Source organism: Pinus tabuliformis, chromosome 9 (genome assembly GCF_031772625.1).
Source record: "Pinus tabuliformis cultivar Carrire ecotype Pingquan chromosome 9, CPIR1, whole genome shotgun sequence".
NCBI lineage: Eukaryota > Viridiplantae > Streptophyta > Pinopsida > Pinales > Pinaceae > Pinus > Pinus tabuliformis.
The window spans coordinates 1,928,177,054-1,928,200,357 of NC_142307.1; positions in this window are offsets into that span (position 1 = coordinate 1,928,177,054).

The window sequence follows — 23,304 nt, forward strand, 5'->3', positions numbered from 1 at the left end:
CAAGGTGTTTTAGTGGGGAGGCAAACGTCAAAAAGCCTTCGTCACCTTGAAAGAAAAGATTAGTACAACACTTGTACTAGCATTGCCCGATCTACAAAGACCATTTGAGATCCAAACTGATGCCAGTGACTATGCCATCAGAGTAGTGTTGACATAGCATGGTAAACCCATATGTTATCATTCTGAGACTTTTAATCCTGCAGTAGTTAACCATCCTACATATGATAAAGAATTGTATGCATTAGTTTAGAGTGTGAAAAAGTGGAAAAAATACTTAATGGGCAAAGAGACAATGATACATACTGATCATCAACCACTTCAATATCTACACTCCTAAACTAAGTTGCAGCAATCAAGACACTATAGATGGATGGGTTTTCTACAATAGTTTCATTTAGTCATTAGATATAAAAAGGGCATACATAACAAAGTTGTAGGCATGTTATCTAGACCCATTATAAATGCATCTACTATACTTAAGCATAATTTTGTGCTACATGAAAGCTACATTGAACAATATGCTCAAGATATAGACTTTAAAGATGTATATGCAACTTTAAGTTGAGGCCAAAGAGTAGAAGAATTGGATTATCATGTAAAGGACCGACTCTTATACCATTATGGGAAACTCTGCATTCCACAAACTGAGAGAATAAAAATAATTAGGGAAGCACACACTTCTCTGATATCAAGTCACTTTGGGGTAAGTAAAACAGTTGCATAGCTGCAAAGATTTTGTTATTGGCCAAAAATGAATGAGTCAATTTCTAGATATGTAAGAGGGTGTACTATGTGTGCTAAAAGCAAGCCCAACAATAGAAAACTAGGTTTGTACACTCCATTACCAGTACCTTCTCACCCTTGGGAAAGTGTTTCCATGGATTTCATTGGGGGACTACCTAAATCTAGAAAAGGTCATGATTATTTATATGTTGTTGTGGATAGGTTCAACAAAATGTGTATTTTGATACCTTGTAATAAACAGATTACATATGAAAAGACTGCAAAATTGTTTTTTGAACATGTATGGGTTCATTTTGGATTACCCACTTCCATTGTATCTAATTGAGACACCCGATTTGTGAGGAAGTTTTGGTCAAGTCTATGGGAACTGATGGACACCAAACTAAAGAAAAGCACAGCTTTTCATCCACAAACTGATGGCCAAATAGAATTAGTTAATAGGACAGTGATCCAATTACTCAAAGGATATTGCAGCAAACATCCTAAGCTTTGGGATGAACATTTGTGTTATGTGCAGCATGCTTACAATAGAGCAAAACATTCTTCTACATAGAGATCTCCTTTTGAGACCTTTTTTGGTTTCACACCAAGGTCTCCTTTGGATTTTGTCTTTGGTAAAGATACCACAGTTGATGGACACAGCGATGTGGACAAGGCAACTAGGTTCATTGAACAAATCCAGGAGATTCACCGGGTAGTATAGGAACAGCTGGAAAAGAACCAAGCCAAATATAAGGCTAGGCATGACAAACATCAGATGGAGCATAGTTTTCAAGTTGGTGACCAGGTCTGGCTATATATCAGCAAGGACACGATGCAAGGTGAAGGTAAAAATTTAAAGCCTATCAGGTATGGACCTTTCAAAATACTTGAGAAGATTGGTGAGAATGCTTTTCGTCTTGATCTACCAGCTTACATGCACATCTACTCAGTCGTAAATGCAGATTGCTTGAGATTGTTTGAACCCTCACTGATTGAGGAGCCTGAAGAGAAAAGTCAGTTGCCTTCTATTGACGACCTGTTACCTGAATATCTTAATGAATTGCAGAAAGACACAGTGCTGGACACAAAGGTGTGGATGACGCGCAGAGGATATGTTGAGTACCTCAGAGTAGGGCTCAAAGGTTCAAAGTCGAGTGGTGCAAAGTGGATTGAGATAGGACAAGTGAGAAAACAGTACCCTCACTTAGTAGATGCTTGAAAACAAACTCTGGTGGTCCAAAATCTTTTCAGTGGGAAGGTCGTGATCCGAATTGGATCCATGAAGAAAAATCAGCAAACCATGATTGTATCAGATCAGGACAAGCTTCAAAGAATTAAGAGAAGCGATCAAAAACACCTCGGAACAGTGGCAGTTAGTAGCTAGCGTGGAATGACGAGGACCTTGGTCAAAGAGCACTGACTGAAGCCCATGGAGACTACGCAAGAGGCAAAACTAGCTCCTGGGAGGCCCGGATCGGGAAAAGGAGGCAGTTCATCGCTAGGAAAAACCCCTCAAGAAGGAGAGGCCTCGAGCGCTTGGTCACATGGGAGCCAGGAAAATTGTGGGGAGAAGGCTAAAGGCTAAGGCAGGACCCACGCTCCAAAAACCGGCGGTATTTATCGGGGGCACCCTTGGGCGGTAAGTAGTTTTAATGAAAACGGAGTGATTCCACTCAGCAGCCGACGCTTGGCAAGCGGAGGGGAGAGAAAACCACCACTCATCATGTGCTAACAGTCGAGCAAGTCAACTGTGTGAAATGTGCAAATGGCATCGGATCTGGAGGCCCTAGATCTAACGGCTGAGATCGCGCCCGATGGGAAAGCCAGAATTAACAGAGGATTAAGCCACGATCTATATGAACTTGATGTCTGATTTGACCGCCAAGGTGGCAGATGACTCATTCCATGATGTAACGGAAAAACCGAACTGACGAAGTGAGATGGCACAGTTTCAAGGACAAGTGGCCACTCCCTATGAGTCGATGATGATGCTGAGACAGGGAACTCCAAATGTAGCTGGAGCAGGCGATCTGACGGGAAGTGGAAGGGGAATTGAATAGCCATGGGATCGAATGGCCTTAAAGCCATGAACAGACAAAGCAGAAAAAAAAAAAGGAACACCGAAGATGGGGAAGACAACAGACAGAGAAAACAAAGAAAGACAGTGAAGAAAAAGAAGCACAAAGAAGACAAAGGGTCGAGCTGACTGAAGGCAGCATCGAGCACCAGAGAGCTTGAGAGATTTAAGCCATTCCTGAGAGGATCTGTCAGGACTAAGCACCACACTGGGCTCTTCCCATCAAAGACCAGAGAGGTCAAAGAGCTGGTGAGGAAAAGAGTCTGTGCACTCTAGCGGCCTTGGGAATCCAAGAGCCACCCTGCCAAGCAAATTCTATTTCAAGAGACTCATATTGAGTTGCTTCATTATAATTCTATGCTTTAAGGCACAATAAAAGAAGGCCACCATTGAGAGCTGGACCAGAGATATAGCCCTAGAGGATAGGGTGAACTCCTTGTTAAATTATTGTGTTCTTCTATTTGCTTACTGTGTTTCTCTGCTGTTTTCCATTTCAAATGTCTGTGTATTCACAATCTGATCGATCCATTGCCTAAATAACATAGACACACACCAACACACGAGTCTATAATACCTTAATGTAATAAATCTTAACTGAGATCACTCATAGGGTGATTGTCAGATCATTAAGAATGATAGTAACATGTGGTTGTAAGAATTTCTGTTGTTGTTTAGGTTAGATAACTTGATGATTATGTTATATGATATGTTGTTGATGAGTATGTTATAGGTTAACTTTTAGTATGACGATTAGGTGTTATGTTGTTGAGGAGCATGATATATAGCTTATTGTTGTTATGTGTTATTAACTTGATGATTAGGGTTATTCATTGATATATTGATGTTGTAATTTGGATTGGTCATATGCGTGATGGTTATGTTCATTGCATTGAAGATCTTGATGCTACATGTATTGTGTTAACCTGGTTTGGCCTATGCATGTGGATTATGGTTGCGATATTTAGGTATGAGCTGACATATTTGTGATATGGTGTCGTACTAATACATATTGTGTCGTACTAATATAGATTGATTGTACATATGTGATTGTTATGAAAGATCCATCTTTCCTCTTGATCTACCAAGCCCCTAGAGGGATCAAATCCTTTTTCACTCTATGTTAGTTGCAATATCAAGATGTTTGATCCCTCTTGAGGTTTAGTAGCTCCAGAGTAAAGATGGATCTATGATGGTTTAATTTCCCCCTTTAAACATGCTACACATGAATACCATGGGTCAATACCATTGGTCTCAATACCATGGGTCAATACCATGTGCCATCTTTCTTTTTATTAATATTAATATTAGGTTTAATAATGTTTTTTTGCATGGTATTAATAATAATTTGGCCCATGGTATTTGGCCCATAGGCTTCACCTAAATAAGACCTATTTTTTGAGTATTCATAAATATAAAGTGAATTATGGAGCAAATATAAAAGAAATTTTTTATTTATTTACCATACCTCTAGTTTATTTATATTTTTATTAATTTACCATACCTATTTTATAAATATGGTATGGTCCATGGTATTTAGCCCATGGTATTAAAATGGTATTTGACCCATAGGCTTCACCTAAATAAAACCTCTTTTTTGAGTCTTCGTAAATATAACAAGGTTTATGGAGTAAATTATAAAAGAGGTTTTATTTATTTGCCATAACTATTTTTTTGAGTGTTTATAAACCTCTCTATTTTAAATTTATATTGTGTTTATACATAATAATAATTAGATTGATTTCTAAATAGGGCTGGCATTAAATTAAAAATGTTAAATGTTTACATTTACATTTACGTTTACATACTTTTACGTTTACATGTTTATGTGAGATCTACACTATACTGGGTTGTAGAGTGCCTCTTGGCCCAATGAACAACAAATGCTTATGAGCTTATGACATGGATATCATGATTTATGTTTGAGTTGATATATTGTGAAGTTGTATTGTGCTAACCTAACTTTGTTGTGTAGACAAGATAGGCTCCCATGACATACACTAAGGTATGAGTTTTTTTATGTCGTATATTTGGTGCTTGGTTGTTTGATTATGACCTATTTTGTGTTTGAGTGTTTGGTGCCTAGTTGATTTATTTAAAGTGGTATGTTTGCAAGTTGTTTGAACGTTTGATGAATTTCATAATATGAGTATGCATTCCAATGATCTTGCTTTAAGATGGTTTTAATAACACATATGTGTTGAGACAGTTGATATGTACTTGAGTGTAGTAGGTGATAGTTGTGGCGTTATGTCTAATGACTATGAGTTGACTATGGATTATGACATGATTGTTTGTAAAATTTGATTTCAAATTGATAGATATGATTGTCTTGATATTTGGAACATGTGGTTGACATGTGTGAGTAGTTGCAGGAAACATGCTTGGTATTAGCGTGACAGGGTAATAGTTGATGTGTTTATATCATTAACATTTGGGTGACGTGAAAGTATATAGTAAGACTTAGTAGTGGCAGGGTAAAGGTAAAAAAAGGAATCGAGTAAGAATTCATTTGGCTATGTTTGGAAACCCTAATTCCAAAAAAATGAGTGCTTTGCATATAGGGAGTCTCTTAACCTTGATTTTGTTTGGCATTATGTGGATGTGTGCTAGATTCATGAACATGTACTTGACAAGTATATTAGCCAGTCTCTAGTTATAGGTGGACTTGTCAAGGGAATTGGAGTCCCTTGAGAGATGGCATGGATGTGTTCAGTTGCAAGCAATGTGTTTACCACAACAAGATATGGTAACTGGTGTATTGTTATATTTATTTATGCACTGAAAATTATGTGCTTATGGAAGTATGATGCAGGGAGTTACATGGCAAGAGATATTGCCACGAAATCTTGAAGAAGGCTCGGGTTGAGCTTTCCTCGAGAACCATGGGGATTGAGTCATGGTGTTTTTTGCTAGTCTTGTGATTTTGGTCTTTTGGTGCTTCATTGTGATTGGTTACGATTTTGTTTGTGTCTTGTGCATGACCATGCCACTTGGGTTGTGGTGTCGTTATTGGTTTCATTGTTTCCTTCTTGGTTGTTTCTTGTCTTGCCTTTCATGTTTTGAGTGACTTGGGAATTGTTTGGAAAGAGGAAAGTTAATGGAGCTTGGGGAGAGCTGTGTGGTACTCAACAGGTAATGAAAGACATGGATGAAGCTCGGTGCATGAGTAAGTGCAGCAAAAGGTAAGACTATGACAGTTGGTTGGACTGGTTGGGTCCATTGCAATAAATGGATGGTGGCAGTTCAATAATGAGAAAGGTAACCAAAAAAGGTAAAGTAAATGGATCTGAGGTGTCAGTTGCCTTGGCTATGTTTGGAACGATTGTTCTCAATGTTGTGTATGAATAAATGAAGTTTTCTTAACCTTGGCCTTGGTATCTAGTAATTATGTTATGATCATGATTATGTTGATGTTTATACATGTAGATGTGTATGTATGTCACGTTTGACAGGGTCGTCATGGATCATGATTATTAATGCTAACATTTATATGTATACATGTATGTATGTATGTCGTTGTCTGGCAGGATGATGATTGTTTATCCTAATGATTATATGTGTATGTATCTATGTATCTATGTCACTATCCAACAGGGTCATCAGGAATCGATTTGGTGGAGGAATGATTGCTTACGTAGGTAAATGACATGAAGAGGTTCTTGGTCTACGAGGAATCAAGTGGGAAGAGTAGTCTGCCACATCTACGAGGTCATTACAATGTGGTTATGAGTTGATATTATGTGATTATATTATGTGTATGTTATGGACAGGCTATACTGAGGGATACATCATCGAAATGAAAGCAATGTCGTCTGTGGCATGCTAGGATAAGCATGAATAAGACACTGGAAGCAAGGTTTCTTAGTAAGGACAGTGTGGTTTCGGATGTGTGGTATTACTATTGTGCATATGTTGTATATGTTGTGCATGTTGCATCTGTGATGATTGTGTGCATGCAGTATTGTGCATATGTAGTGTGTGTACATGTTGTTTATGCAATATTATATACAAGGTGTTATTATAGATAGTGTTGTATGAATGTTGCATATTCAGTGCTGGGTACAAATGATGCTATGTACATATTGGATATATAGTGCTATGTACATATTGTACTATTTGTATGATGGATATGCGGTGTTGTGTGCATATGGTGGTGTGCACATGTTGGATATGCAGTGCTGTGTACAGATGATGCTATGTACATGTTGGAAATGCAGTGCTATGTATAAGTGGTGTTGTGTGCATGTTGTACATGTGGTGATATGTATGTATGGTGTGGTGTGCATGATTGTACAAGTGGTGTTGTGTACATGTTGTACAAGTGGTGCTGTGTGCAGGTGGTGTTGTGTATATGTCGTGCATGTGGCACTGTGTACATGTGGTGTCACGTACATGTCGTGCATGTGGTACTATGTACATGTGGTATTGTGTACACGTTGTACAAGTGGTGTAATGTACATGTGGCATTGTGTACACATTGTGTAGGTGGAACTATGTACATGTGATGTTTCACACACGTTGTATAGGTGGTGTGGTGTATAGGTGGTATTGTGTGTTGTCGCTAAATATTGCACCATGCAGCACAAGTGCCACATGAGACAAGAAATATCCCTAGAGACAGCCTGTGGGTTGATTGTAGACTAGTGCTTAAGACATCTTAAATAGAGGAGTGCTTGTAAGGTTATATGTGAGGGGGTTGCAGCACTTCAATTGTCATGTAAAAAGTAATAGGAGGGGGCTTGGCTCAATTAGCTTTCAAAGAGGTAGATTCAAGCCAATTCATGGCTCCGAATGCTAGGGGTATATGGAGCAATCTCAAAGAGAAATGATTTCTTCTTCTAGTGGCCTACACATGGAAATGAGATAGATTGAACTAAAGTTGGAGTGGTGAAGGAGAGGGGGAGGAGAAGGAGGAAATTAGGTGTAGAGGGTTGTGACAACAAAATCTTCGGCCACTAATTTCCAATAGAAAATGGAATTCGATGGATAGGGTTGTAAGAAACCCAAAATCCTAAACCATGGTTTTTCGATGAAATGATAGAAATAGAGGGAGCTGATTTTACAGTTTTAGGCATGCATAATAATGGGTATCAATCTCCATTCAATAGTTGAGGTAAGTCTAAGCCACCGCAGGTACTATAAGCTACTCACAAACATATGTAAATATGAAGGATTACAGGTACTACATGGATATAAATAGCATAAGTATTTCTGTGGTCTTGCACAGGTACTCTCTTCTATTTAGCAGTGAAGACAAATCCATTAGTCAACAAGAAACATAGTAGTTTTCTTAATACTATTTCAGAGAAGAAATACACGGTGAAATGAGGTTACAGAAGGGAAAACTTATTGCACATTAATAATTTTAGGAATCAACAGGAAAATACCATTTAATTCCAAGGGTCCAATAACTAGTCCATACACTCAACAATGTTACTAGTGAAAACCCCATGAACAAGCAAATTAGAACCAAAATGGCATCACAGAGTTTAGCCCTCCCAGGTGAGAAATTTTGGAGCCTCTGCATAATATTGATTCCCCCTATCTATAAGAGGAGGGGGAGATGGAATTACAAACTAAAAAACATTGGGGCCTGAGCCCCAGCTGTCATGCTAGGTTAGATGTCTCGGTCAGTGTTAGGCTCTACTGCCCCAAAAAGATTACAATTGGGATCAAATCCCTTTCTTGGAAATAAACAAAGATAAATGCACAAAGAAAGAAAATGGAGAGGGGAAGGAGGAGGTGTCCCCTTGCTATTTTAGTGGAAGCCCCTGATTTAGCCACATCCCTACTGTCATCATGTTTCTCACTGCTGTTGAGGCGGTTCTGCTCGGCTAGTTTCTGTCCATTCTGCCTTAACTGCCTGAGTGAGCTGTTTAGTGGAGAAGTGATGGAGTGTGAAAGTCGTGTGCCCAAGTGGTCATTTTCTGCATGATAGAGTGGAGCACCATGTCGTGCCATTAAGACTTCCTGAATCCTCCCCATACCGATCTGCAGTCGCGCCATGCCTTATTTAATATCATTGCTACCGACCCATTCGCCCATTTAATCTTTGCAACAACGCTATCAATGCACCACGACTGTGGGTCATTTAATCATTTAAAACTAACGAACATGTGACACTTTTGATTTTCTCTTAGGACCCTTATTACAGCTCCTTTTATGAATTTCCTTATACGACCAGGGGCTGGAACCAAAGGCCCATGTGTTTGGTGCTAAAGCTCTCAATAATTGCACGGGGGGCCTTTTTCTTTATATCGAAGAAGTCCCTCATCAGCTGATTTCCCGAACCCAAAATCTTTATAGATTGCAACTCATAATATATCACATCTGGGGCTTTTCCTTATCACAATAGCAATCGCTGATAAGCCTAAAACCAAGAATCGCCAATCGCTGATCGCCGATAAACCTGCTGACACCATCACTGCCACATCACCACTGACGTCATCACTGCCATGTGTCACCCTATGAGTGGTGATACATGGCACCTGGAAATAGCCCTATAGGACCCCTAAAAATGCCAAAAGCGAGTGACACATGTCCACTCACCATTTCATCATCCATACGTGCCACGTCATTGTTGACGTTAGCTTCCATGTTAGCTTGGTGGACCAATCAGAGGACGCCACATGGCCCCCTGGAGGAGAGAGAAAAGGCTGACCGGGCCTTAGTTTTGTAGGGAATTTCTTTGTATTTGAAAATCAGTTGTTCTTGGGACTTTAACATAGGCATCACAAATCAACGACTTTTCATTCTTTCAAGCTGTGAACCCTATCAATTTGCCAATCGCCGATATCACGGGATTGCGGGACTCCGATATTGGCCTTCGACACCGAGAACCGCTGGTAATAGTATGCCTATGCCCCAAGACCCTGCTGATGGCTGATTGCAATTTAATCTGGACCCCAATTGTGATTTTAAATAAAAGTTTAAATATGTTTTCCCTCCTAACCAAATACAATAAAATATTCCAAGTGGTTATTCCAAGAATGAGGTTAATAATATTTTATTATTTCTCATTATTCAAGGATAACTCAATATTTTGTTATAAATAGAAGGGTTTTCCATTCATTATTCACTTTTGATTATTTTCATTGTTGCACTCACTATTGTAACTCTGATTATTTTCACTGTCGCACACCATTTTTCTTCCATTTGAGTTCCCATTGAGCTCAAACATTATATTTGTTGGGTTTACACATTATAGAGAAGATAGACTCTACACAAGCTAAAGACGTTTGAGTATAGTCAAGAACCCATCCCATAGAGGGGGAATGGTAACATTTATTTGTTCCCTTCACAGGTGTTATAATAAAATTTATTGTTTGTATATCTGGTTTCCATTGGATTATTGGAGTTATTACTATTTCATTTTGTTGTTTAACTATGATTGTAGCATAGATCAAAACTTTCATAGATTTTGTTTCTACCAATTTCTGCAGATCTACAATGTTTAGCAACCATTTATATTGTTGAGATTGTTTGTCATCCACTATATTAAGTGTTTCATTTTCGTACATATTCGAGGAGAAAACACTATAACATATAGTGTATTAATAATATTATTAATGTATTTTTGTTATTTTTACTAAGTTAATATTATTATTATATAAGTATTCACAATAAATTATAATAAAAATATTAATATAATATTAAAAAAATAAATTATTAGAATATTTCATTTTTATTTATATATTATAAATAAAAATATAATTATTAGTAAAATAATGTTAATATAAGAGTACCAATATTAAATTAATATTAATATATTATATTATAATAATAATATTAAGGTAAGATAATAGTGTTAATAAATAACTATTATTATACAATAATGTTAATACATATATAATAGAGTAATAAATAGTTTAATTCCAATATAATATAATAGTAATATTTTAATATAGTATAATGATAATATTATAATAATATATTAATATTATTATAATGGTTTTGTTATCTTTATTATGATAATATTATTATTATATAAATATTTATAATAACTTATAATGAAATTGTTAACAATGTAATATAATACAATAATACTACCTATATATTATTATTATTATTATAAAATTTATAATACAATAATATGGGCTTAATGGTTAAGAGCATGTGTTTCCTCCTAAGAGGTCACAGGTTTAAAACCAGAGAGGGTAGAGTATGTATGCCTTCATCAACATAGCAGTCAAATCGTTGCGTGGAGGTGGGTCCCCTATCCCACAAACACGGGGTCCTCATACACCAATTTGGTGTATGGCTTGGTCATGACCTTAAAATTGGATAATAATAATACTACCAATATACTACTACTATTAATATTATTATAAAAGTAATAATATATTAAGTTGATACTATTTTAATAATAATATTAATAGATAAATATATTATATCTTAGTAATATGTTTGTGCTATTATAAGCTATAATATTATTAAAGTATTGCTAAAATACTAATATTAATAATATTATAAATAATAATTTTATGTAGTTTTGGAAATTTTCTAAAATTTTATTGGCTTTTAGAATTTGGAGGGTAGAAAATGAAAAATGTACTCTTTTAAAATGTCTTAGTTATATCCGCATTTAATTAAAAGTGTGAGGTTGTGTTGTCTTTGTTCTTCCATATGAATAACTCATTATTTGATGACATAGGCTTGATAGTTGTGTTGTTCTCCTCTTATGCTCACAATGGAGATGAGAAATACTTCTTCATCCATAATTCTATGATATCATTGTTATTAAAAATTACAAGGTTCTCAAGGTTGAAATTCCAACCACAATATCATAAATATAAAACACAAAGACATACAACACACTGTGTATAGTAGCTCAAAGGTTTATTTTGCAACAACAACAAAATATTTTATAGGAAATGTTTAAAAATATCAATATTTAATATTCCTACCCTAGTCTTTGTGTTTGTGTACATTCACATTAACATAACATAAACCACATTAAGGTTTAGTTAGGTTTAGTTCTTGCATGTAGTTTACATGCACATTAGCATAGCCTAAAACACATTTAGTTTTAGTTAGGTTTATTGCTTGCATGCAATTAGTGCTTTATGTATTGATTCAGTTATTGAATATACATAATTCATTCTCTCTTCCAATTTTTTCTCAACTCTGGCAAGTTTATGCAATTATTCTCTAGCTAGCATTACCTCTAATAATTTTAACATAGCATAAAGTACACATAGATTAAATTAGCTTTAGTGCTTTATGTATTGATCCTTTTATCGCAATTGAATATAGAGAATTCATTCTCTCTTCCAATTTTTCTTAATTATTGCAAGTTTATGCAATTATTCTCTAGCTAAATCCTTACATCTAATAATTTAACACTTTTAAATAAAAAATGTTGCCTCACTCGATTGGTGTCTCTGTCTTTATCACTTGTCAAAAAGTGAACATCTCCTCACGTGCATAAAGAGCACAAGTCACACCAATGGTTCTAACAAATGCAAATGAACCCTAATTCGAGGAGTTGCATCACGTTTGGTCAGGAATTTCACCACATTTCAGGTCAAGCCAAGGTCAAGAGTTGCACCACATTTTTATCCTAGTAGAGGTCCAAATTTAAGGAGATACCTTTGTCAATAATGAGAATGTAGACAAGTAGACAAGTGTGGAAGAGGTAGAGTCCATGAATCAAAGGCTTTGGACAAGAAAATGGCATGTTGGGAAAGAATAATAAAGTGGACATAACCCTTAATTAGTTATGATCATGTGTCATTATGGAAAGCGAGGTTAAGCTCAAGGTGTGTATTAAATTACTAAGTTTTGTTAATGCCAAATATGCACTAAATTGGCCAGACCAATCCATCACACAAGTCCGCACTAAGCTATAAGAATCTAATAGATATATATATAATTGGAAATGGTATATGGAGATTCACATTATACATGTTATCCATGATAACTCACTAAAATAAATTTTAGTTTTATTAGTCATGGTTTTCCACCACTGATCTTTTCATCTATCTGTTGTTTTTCTGAAAGAGGTTGTTGTGCTTTATATTTGGAGATAAAGGAGGAAGAACAGGTCCATTGTAATTTTTTTTTTGAGAAATTCCCATATTGCCATATACTGATCCCATTTCACCCATTCCTACTCTAGTCGTGTTTCCCATTCCTACTCTAACCACATTCACCCATTCCAACTCTAGCCACATTTCCACATTTCCCTTTGAAATACTTCATAACATTAATAAGCACACCGCAGACCTTTTAAAGGTTGAGACCCACAGTCTATATCGCAATCAGCCCTTTCCCTCTTGCGAAACCATATCCGCCCATGTTCCTCCTCCGGTTTTGATTGCAATATCGCAAATCGCAAGTCTTTCCTGCCGATTTTGATATCGCATAAACCCATCACCACTCCTCCATCGATATCACAAAACCCTTCCAATCCGTCGATATCGCTCCTCCGTTGATATCACTCCACTGATAAGTCCCCGGGTCCACCCATGGTTAAACTTGCACTACCCCCGATGTTATAAACCGGAGCCCACTCTTGGATGTGAAATTACATAAAATGCAATCCATGGCGGACCCACCCATGGTTAAACACCGCACATTTCCCCACTCCCGATCACCATCATCTTTCCATCCAAAGGCTCTAAAGCCTTTTCAGACCCCCTTGATATGTTTCTCTTTAACGGCGAGGGGGGGCTCCAAAAAGTGGTTTCCTCGCTGCTACGTGTCCTTCCGTTATGACTTTGGACCCCCACCCCCCCCCCCTTCTAATACCATAAACAGCTTCACCCCCCTACAAAAGTGGTTTTCCCCCTCCCACTATAACCCACAATTCTGCTTCATGTCACCCTCCTCTTCCACTTCACCACCACTCTCTCACTGCCATGTAGCTCCTTCTTACTATCACTTCCCACCAACGATCCAGACCCCACCTTACGTTAGCTCCCAGCCTCCATCCATAATGCGCCAACCCAGCCATGCACGTCCATTCCTGTCCCGATTGTATTCTTTTCCCCCAATCCCTAACTGCCACGTGGCCCCTCCACATGCATCCATTCATAGTTTGAGAGAATCGGTCCCCTTAATTTTCATTATTAAATTGGATCACAATGAGTTTCCCAGGTTAAATCAGTCACCTAGATCAATGACCCAGATCAACACGTCCATTCGCTTCCACTCCGTGAGATAGCAAGAGTGTTTTTCAACATTTCTTCAGTAGCATGGTCATTAAAGAGACAATAATAAAACAGGGCAAAGACACAGTGGAACAAAGGCATTTTCAGCACGTTTCAACAGCAAACATCACAGTAGATTTGAAGAGCTAGATGTTCGAGTTTCCATCAATACAGTGTCGAGCTTTAAATTATCGTAACAGTCCATATGACTCCCTTTTTTATTCGAACTCTATTGTAACAAAAAATCCCTAAGAAGGATCGAATTTTTATTAATCATATAGGATTAAATCTCATAGTTGTCAATTGAATCTAGTCTAGGTGGTAGATTATGTAAAGGGATCTCTTCCCTATAAATATGTAGATTTTCGACTCTGCAAAAGGGGGATCGATGATGTGAGAACCAATATTGTATTTTTTTCAATTAATAGAAAATACAGTTTGCAGAAATTATGTTTTAACATGAGATTCATTCTAGTTTCAATCGCATCTTGTTGTGTTCCTTTGTTGTTATTAGTTTTCACAGTTTTTTGATTACTTGGAAATCTGTCAAACAAATCCAATTTCCTTCAATTCGTTGTGATTACTGTGAATGTCGTTATCCACCTTAATAAACCAAATATGTCTCAGTCTCCATAGAACAGTGTTGTTTATTGTTGTTTTTCTTGGACTGACTCCATGCCCAATGATGGCTTCCCTCACACTCTTTCACCTGAAAAATAAAATAGAAAACCAGAGTTAGCCATCTACATTCTTAAAAAATATTGAGAGAGCCCTCTCATATTGGAAGGTATAACTTCCAATTAAAAGTTTGTTTGAAATAGTTACACAGAGTTAAAGGGTTGACACAACCCAACTTACTCCAGCTCAGTGATAACATTTTGGTGCGTCTATCATGAGCCGAAAAGCTCCCTTTTCCGGGATTCTCTTCGAGTTTCTTCTTTCTAATTCCTGAGGGTATTAAGAAATCACAAGTTTAGAAGGTTGTGATATTACCCTGGCGACTCCACTCTTAAAGAATATTGAAGATCGAAGATTCATGGTGACTCTACTGCTTGCAGATCAGTAGCTTGAAGATTTTCAAGATAATTTCTACCGCAATTCTATTCGAGTCACCAATGAAGGATAAGTTTCTTTTGTTTGTAATATCAAGTGATGGATTCGGTTTTTATTCTGAGTTGCCCGTATATGATCCATTACTAATTTTGTTAAAGCATAGTCGAGAAGCCCAGGGGTTGGATCAGCTCTTTGTCTGGTTATATTGGAGATTTTATATTGCTTGAATTAAGCATGTGGATTTTCATATGTTAGAATAAGACATAAATAAGCTTGTTGGCCAAGAATTTCCTTCAGGTTTAGATTACATGTTGCAGTTTTATTTTCACTTTGGTGAAGTGGGTTTGATGTAGTCTTCATATTGGGATCAACCCAATGGTTAGGAAACTAGTCTATTGTTTCTTTGTTACACCACAGGGGCACAACATCTCCATTGGAGCCAATGTTATCCATGATAACTCACTAAAATAAATTTTAGTTTTATTAGTCAAGGTTTTCCACCACTGATCTTTTCATCGATTTGTTGTTTTCCTTAAAGAGGTTGTTGTGCTTTATATTTCGAGATAAAGGAGGAAGAACAGGTCCATTCTATTTCTTTTGGATAAATTCCCATATTCCCATATTCTCATCCCATTTCATCCATTCTTACTCTAGTTGTGTTTCCCATTCCTACTCTAACCGCATTCAACAATTCCAAATCTAGCCACATTTCCACATTTCCTTTTGAAATACTTCATAACATTAATAAGCATGTCGGAGTCCTTTTAAAGGTTGAGACCCGCAGTCTATATCACAATCTGCCCTTTCCCTCTTGCAAAACCATATCCCCCTGTGTTCCTCCTCCGATTGCAATTGCAATATCGCAAATTGCAAGTCTTTCCCATCAATTGTGATATTACATAAAGCCATGACCACTCCTCCGTTGATATCGCAAAACCCTTACGATCCGCTGATATCACTCCTTCGCCGATATCACTCCACCGATAAGTGCCTAGGTCCACCCATGGTTAAACTTGCACTACCCCTGGTGCAATAAACCGGAGCCCACTCCCAGACGCGAAATGGCATAAAATGCAATCGATGTCAGGTCCACCCACGGTTAAACACCACACATTTCCCCACTCTTGATCACCATCAGCTTTCCATCTGATGGCTCTAAATCCTTTTCAGACTCCCCCACTATGTTTCTCTTTAACGGCGAGGGGGGGTCCAAAAAGCGGTTTCCCTGCCGCTAAGTGTCCTTCCCTTGTGATTTCAGATCCCCCTCCTCTAATACCATAAAATCCTTCACCTCCCCTCCAAAAGTGGTTTTCCCCGCTACCACTATAACCCACAATTCTGCTTCACATCACGCTCCACTTCTACTTCACGTCACCCTCCACTTCTGCTTCACATCACCCTCCACTTCCACTTCACTGCCACTCCCTTATTGCCATGTAGCTCCTTTTTCCTATCACTTCCCACCAACGATCCTGACCCCAACTTACGTCATCTCTTGGCCTCCATCCACAATGCACAAATTCAACCATGCATGTCCATTCTTGTCCTGATTGTATTATTTTCCCCCAATCCCTAGCTACCACGTGGCCCCTCCACGTGCATCCATTCACAGTTCGAGAGAATCGGTCTCCCTGGTTTTCATTGTTAAATTGGATCACAATAAGGTTCCGAGGTTAAATCAACTACCCAAATCAACAGCCCAAATCAACACGTCCCTTCTTCTTTCGCTCCATGAGACAACGATATTGTTTTTTAATGTTTCTTCAATAGCATGGTCATTAAAGAGACAACAATAAAATAGGGCAGAGACACAGTGGAATAGCAAGGCATTTTCAACATGTTTAACAGCAAACATCACAGTAGATTCAAAGAGCTAGATGTCCAAATTTCCACCAATACAATGTTGCGCTTTAAATTATCGTAACAGTACATCGACTCCCTTTTGTATTTGAACTCTATTGTAATAGAAATTCCCTAAGAAGGCTCAAAGTTTTATTCATCATATAGGATTAGCTCTCATAGTTGTTGATTGAATCTAGCCCAGGTGGAAAATTATGTAAAGGGATCTCTTCCCTATAAATATGTATATTTTCGACTCTCCAAAGGGGGGATCGATGATGTGAGAACAAATGTTGTATTTTTTTCAATTAATAAAAAATACGGTTTACAACAATTATGCTTTAACTTGAGATTCATTCCGGTTTCAATCCCATCCTGTTGTGTTCCTTTTTTGTTATTAGTTTTCACAATTTGTTGATTACTTGGAAATCTGTCAAACAGCTCCAACTTCCTTCAATTTGTTGTGATTACTGTGAATGTCCTTATCCACCTTAATAAACCAAAGATGCCTCAGTTTCCATAAAACAATGTTGCTTATTGTTGCTTTTCTTTGACTGACTCTATGCCTAATGATGGCTACCCTCACACTCTTTCACCTGAAAAATAAATAGAAAATGAGATTTAGCCGTTTGCATTCTTAAAAAATATTGAGAGAGCCCTCTCATATTGGAAGGGCTAGCCCAATGATAACAACACCTTCATAGATCAAACCACAATCTAATGTGTTTGGAAAACTCTCAAACAAACCTACATGTTGGCATAAATGGGATAAAAGTCTCTTCAATTCCTTTCAAGTCATTTATCATTTAGCTTAACATGATCAATTCTACTTTAGGGGTGGATATGCATCATTGGATTGTTACTTGGACACTAATAATTATATGATGTATATCCATCTTCATTAAGCATTTAATGTTGAGTAACAAAGTGAATATGTTAGATTTTAGGTTTCTGTGATCTTCAAGTTTGTGTACATCTTCTTCTAGATTCATCTCGCATTAGGTTTGATGAACCACTGTTGATGGTTCGAAACGTTGATCACAACTACAAACCTAATGCGAGATGAATCCGGAAGAAGATGTACACAAAAGTGAATATGGATAAACATAGCTATTCAATAATGAAAAACCTTGGAATATTTCAATTATAAAATAATAGTGGATATAATAATAAAAAATTAGATTACATCATCAAATTTTAGAAGGAAAAAAGAAAAAAACTACTTTTTCAACTTGTATTTTCAACTTATCTATTTGCAGTTTTACTCAAATTTCAAGCGAGAGCACTTGTTGGATGCATAATTTAATTCTTCATCTAAGTAGTACCTACTGCATGCTTTCAATGGAAAGAACATGTTTGCAATCACATTTTTTATGTATTTTTCATTTTTCGTATATCAGGGTCCATCAAAAGTACGCAATATGGGTACTCCTTAGATGAGGAATTAAATTTTGCATCCAACAAGTGCTCCCGCTCAAAATTCGAGTAAAACCATATGGAAATAAGTTGAAAATATAATTTAATATTTTTAATCTTTTTACTTTTTTACTCCAATAATGGTGAATCATCCCCCATGGTTGAAATCATAATATTGAATTCAATTGGTTCTTATAAAGTTGATTTTTTTTGTACATTTTTGTTGTGAGGCCCATTTTTGACCTCATAATTTCTCTAATGACAGTTAAAAAAGCATTGACAATACCTACAATAAGAATAAAAATAACAATAAATACTATTAAAATAGAGTTAAACCATTGGGAGATACCTTGATATATTTCAGTCAAGGTACTTTTAGATACTTTTAGAACATAGCTAAATTTGTATATAAAAATGTTGTAATATAAAGATTAGATACTGTAATATAAAGTTCAATATTTCTTATTGTAATTCCAAAAACGTTTTCCTAGACTATGTCTAAAATTTTTGAGCATTTTTATGAAGTGACAAACTACAATTTAGATTCAATCCCACTCAAGGAATAATAGATACTATAAATAAACTTTCTTTATATGAAATGAAAAATGTGAATTAAAGAGATACACATATATGCTTACCATCAATGGTTTCAGTTGGTATCAATAACCCTTGTGTTGTATAGAACACCTAACTTGGATGAAAATTCACACCTTCAACAATATGATGGGCTCTACCAATAACATCCACATTATTTTCAAATATTATCACCTAATAGAAAGTTCCACTAGAGTCTTCACATCTACTAAACAATTCAAAACTTGCATAGGATATGGATTTTTTAGTGACTCTTCTTCAGACATACCAGGAAAATTTCCATAATAAATATAGACATACATGCTTGGATTTATCGTAAAATCAAATGGATTTGTGTTGCATACCATAAATCCATCCATTTGAATGAATTTCTTTTTTTGGTCTTGATAAAATGACCATCTCCTAATAAGGGAGTCACATATGAACTGGATCCCATGAAATATCCGCGCTTGATGATTGCAATGCACTTTTTTTGTGGTATTCATCTGACCCACTCAAAGACAGTTATGATTTTATTTCAAACAATGAAGGATGGTGCAACATAATCTTCCCACTTTCATTTGCCTACACCATTTGAATAGGAAAAACATCATCCATACTACATGTCCATCTGCCACTGGTACCAATAGTGTAAAGAATTGGATCATTACCACAAAGATCTGAGCTTGTCAACTCTACATTTCCTATATGGGACTCATTAAAAACTTTAGAGATAATGATCTCTTGTAAATATTTTTCTCCTAAAAGAAGAGCAATTGTATCAAACATAGGAGCCTTGCCCCTAACAAACCGAATAGATGAGCGACATCAGAGTTCATAAGATTTTCTTGTACTATTAATTTGGACCTAGACATCATTACTATTGGAATCTACTTCATCATCACTCCAAGAATCATTTTTAGCGATTTTAGATAATATATATGACTTTTGTCATTGTATGGCTAGTTGTTGCTTCCTTTGTCTTTGTTTTTCTCCTATAAAATCTTATTCGGTAAGTATTCGAAATGATTCTTCCACAACTTCTAGAGGAAACGAATTTCATTCTTTATGTGGCTATGGATTAGAGTTTGTACTAAACATTATCGATTATATAGAATGATGTAATAAGTGGTAATGAAAATATGCCCAAATGGACTACATAGGTTACACATGATATCTCTAAATTGGAAACCAACAATGGGTAAATTAATAAATTTATTTATGCATGATATAAATAATTTATTAACCCATAATATAATCTTTCATTTCATTTCTCCTTGCATCAGATAAGATTTATACATAAAATAATTTGAGTCCTAAAAGATTTCTACAATGAAATATAACCAACATGGTTAGAAAAAAAAGAAGCACAATGGAAATTACAAAAGAAATGTAACTAATATTTTTGAGTGGTTTTTTTCAACAAACTTGGATAAAGGGAATGTGAATCATGAATAGAAGCATATCTAAAACAAAAATCATCATTCTACAAATAAATGTAATTGTCTCTTACTAAGGTGAAAACATGAAGATGGGTTACACTTTTGGCGATGAAATTTCAAGTTTTTCCTCTTTTATCCAATTTCACCTCTCAAAACTCATATAAGAATTATGAATTTTGATTCGTAATAAAAATATGATAAGTGGAGAATTATGTTTTCGTAATGATATGTTTTTCAAATAAAATTAGTGTCGTATAATCTCTCATTTCTCCATTAAATGCAATACATTTCCTTGCATATTTTTGCAAAACTTAAGAGATATGTGTGTTCATGTAGCATAACTTAGTCTGAAAAGTGTAATTTAAAATAGATATATATATCTATATATCTATATATATATATATATATATATATATATATATATATATAAGCATGATCTACACAGAGAGAACTAAGTTTTTCATATTAAAATATATATATATTTTTTATGCAAAATTATATTTTAGTTTTATTTTTCGAAGTTGGCAAAGTAATATTTCAATTGCATTTTGGAGGTACATGGGTTCACGTAATATTTTTTACGACTCTTTAAATAAATTGAAAAACCAAGAGTACCCTTTTGAAGAGGACTTGTAAACGAAGATAGTGGTATTTTTTGAATTTTTTTCGTTGTGTATATTTTATGTTATCGAAATTTTTTTCAGCCCCTTTGAAATTGTCCCAAAAAAAATCAAGTGTTATGGTTAAAAGAAATTAGATGAAAAATATCATATGAATTCGAAAGTTTCAAATTCATATGCCATTTGATAGAGGATTATTTCATGAATCCAATGTGATCAAATCCGCCACTTAAGGACAATTTCTTCCCTAATATGATAGGGTGCAAAAATGGGGTTTCAAATAAATCTGCAGAAGAGGTGTTGAAACTATAATTTTTAGGACTTCAAGAGCTCAATCGAGCACTTCAATTCAAAATTCAAATTTCTTGATTGAGAGTTAAATAAACCTTAAATCAAGTGACATAAATGGTTAACCAGTGGCTCAATCGAGCCATTAAAAAACTAACTCACCTATGGCCTTACCAAATTTACCAACTTTTTATTAATTGTATTAATGGTGAATCATATGGCTCACGGGCTTGATCGAGCCATAAATCTCGATCGATCCATTTAATCAGGTTAGAAAATGGCTTGATCAAGAGTTTGTCTAAACACTCGATCTACCTATTTTTAAGCGCCGCAACAACTTGATTGAGCACTTAAAAATTGCTTGATCGAGCACTTCAAATTGCTCGATTGAGCATCTATTTTTCAGAAAAATGCGTCGTCATTTCGCCAAAAAGTGTAACCCAACTCCATGCTTTGACCCACGAGTGACTTCCATCATCTTGTAATCCCTTTTGGCTTGATCTAGAATCACATCTGATATTAGATTAGTTTTTGTCCTGGTCTGTTCATAAGAGGTCAAGCAAGGCACATGACCTAGAGAATCCGATATGGTTTAATAAATTGTTTCGATTCATAAAATATATCCAGCTTGGTTAGAATAAAATGCATAATGGAAATTAAAAAAGAAATGGAACATATATATTCCAACGGTTTTCTTCAATGAACCTTGATAAAGGTCACGAGAATCTGAAACAGAAGCATATATAAAACAAAAGAACATCATTCTGCAAATAAATTTAAATTTCTCTCACCAACGACTAACATCATCTTACAAACCCTTTTGGCTCAATCTAGAATTGCATTATATATGGTTTGATCTGGAATGACATCCTAAATTCAACTAGAGAGATTGTGAGGGAAGCCACAAAAACTAGTTGAGAGCAAGAAAGACTAGCGACCAAATTTCACCTCGGTAAGTCGAAATGGGCTGAAAAATAACCCACCAAACGAAAATTCAAATTTGTTTGTTAACGTCACATTTTTATACATGCAAACCACACTAGTTAACCTAACATTGTAAATTGTATAGTTGGGAAATATTTTCGGTGGGATGATGAGTTTGACTCATTTGGAGATCAATGCTCCTAATTACAAATTAGTTAAATTTTAATCTTTTTCTATTTAGGATACATTTTGGATCAACTATATTCTTATGTACCATGAACTTAATATACTTATAAAATGAATTGCTCAAAAACTATATAACATTAAATATTTGTATACTTGTGTAGGTTTCCTTCAAAGAGCCCATGTAATTTTCATGGACTTTTCATCAATAGAAACACATGTCTATAAAAGAAAACAAAAGCAACATTTTTCATTCTAGAAAAAACCATCCACAACAATTTAAGTGTAAGTTCAAAAAATATTATGCTCAATACGCCTTTGCGGATCGAAAATCATGAAGTGTTAGTTCATTGAAAGTAACTCTAGCTTTTGCAATAAAAAATAGTAGGTCTCCATTGCATGAACCTCTACAATTCTTGGCAACAATTTTTCACTATACAATGAGGTTATGGACATCCATTAAAAAATTCAGTTGAGTTCCATTATCTTTGCTAGGGTCTCATAAATTATAGGATCTCAAGGTGATTGAGTATTTTGTATCTGTAATTTTATATTGTACATAAATTTCAATATTCAAATGATTTCCAATATATATATATATATATATATATAATGAAAAGAGGGTATGCTAAGAAATAAATAAGAAAAAAAGTAAATAAGAACCCCACAAAAGAAAAAAAATAGAAAATAATACTGAAAGTGCTACAAGTCCAAGTGCCACTACTGATAAGATAATTCTTTAATGTATTTTCAAATAAGATTGTGTGCAAATTGTATTTGAATGCCACAATGACTGAAATTTTGTTGAGGTCAGACAGTTTAATCATGATTGAACACATAATTTCTGTTAAATAGGTCAGTGAATGAAGATTTACCAAACAGTTTAATCTTGGTAAATCATTAGCTAGGTAGAAATAAAGTTGACTCAACAATTTAATCTAAGTCAATGGCGAAATAAGTGATAGGATAAGGTAGATTTTTATAAAATAAAAATGATTTGGGTCTGCTAG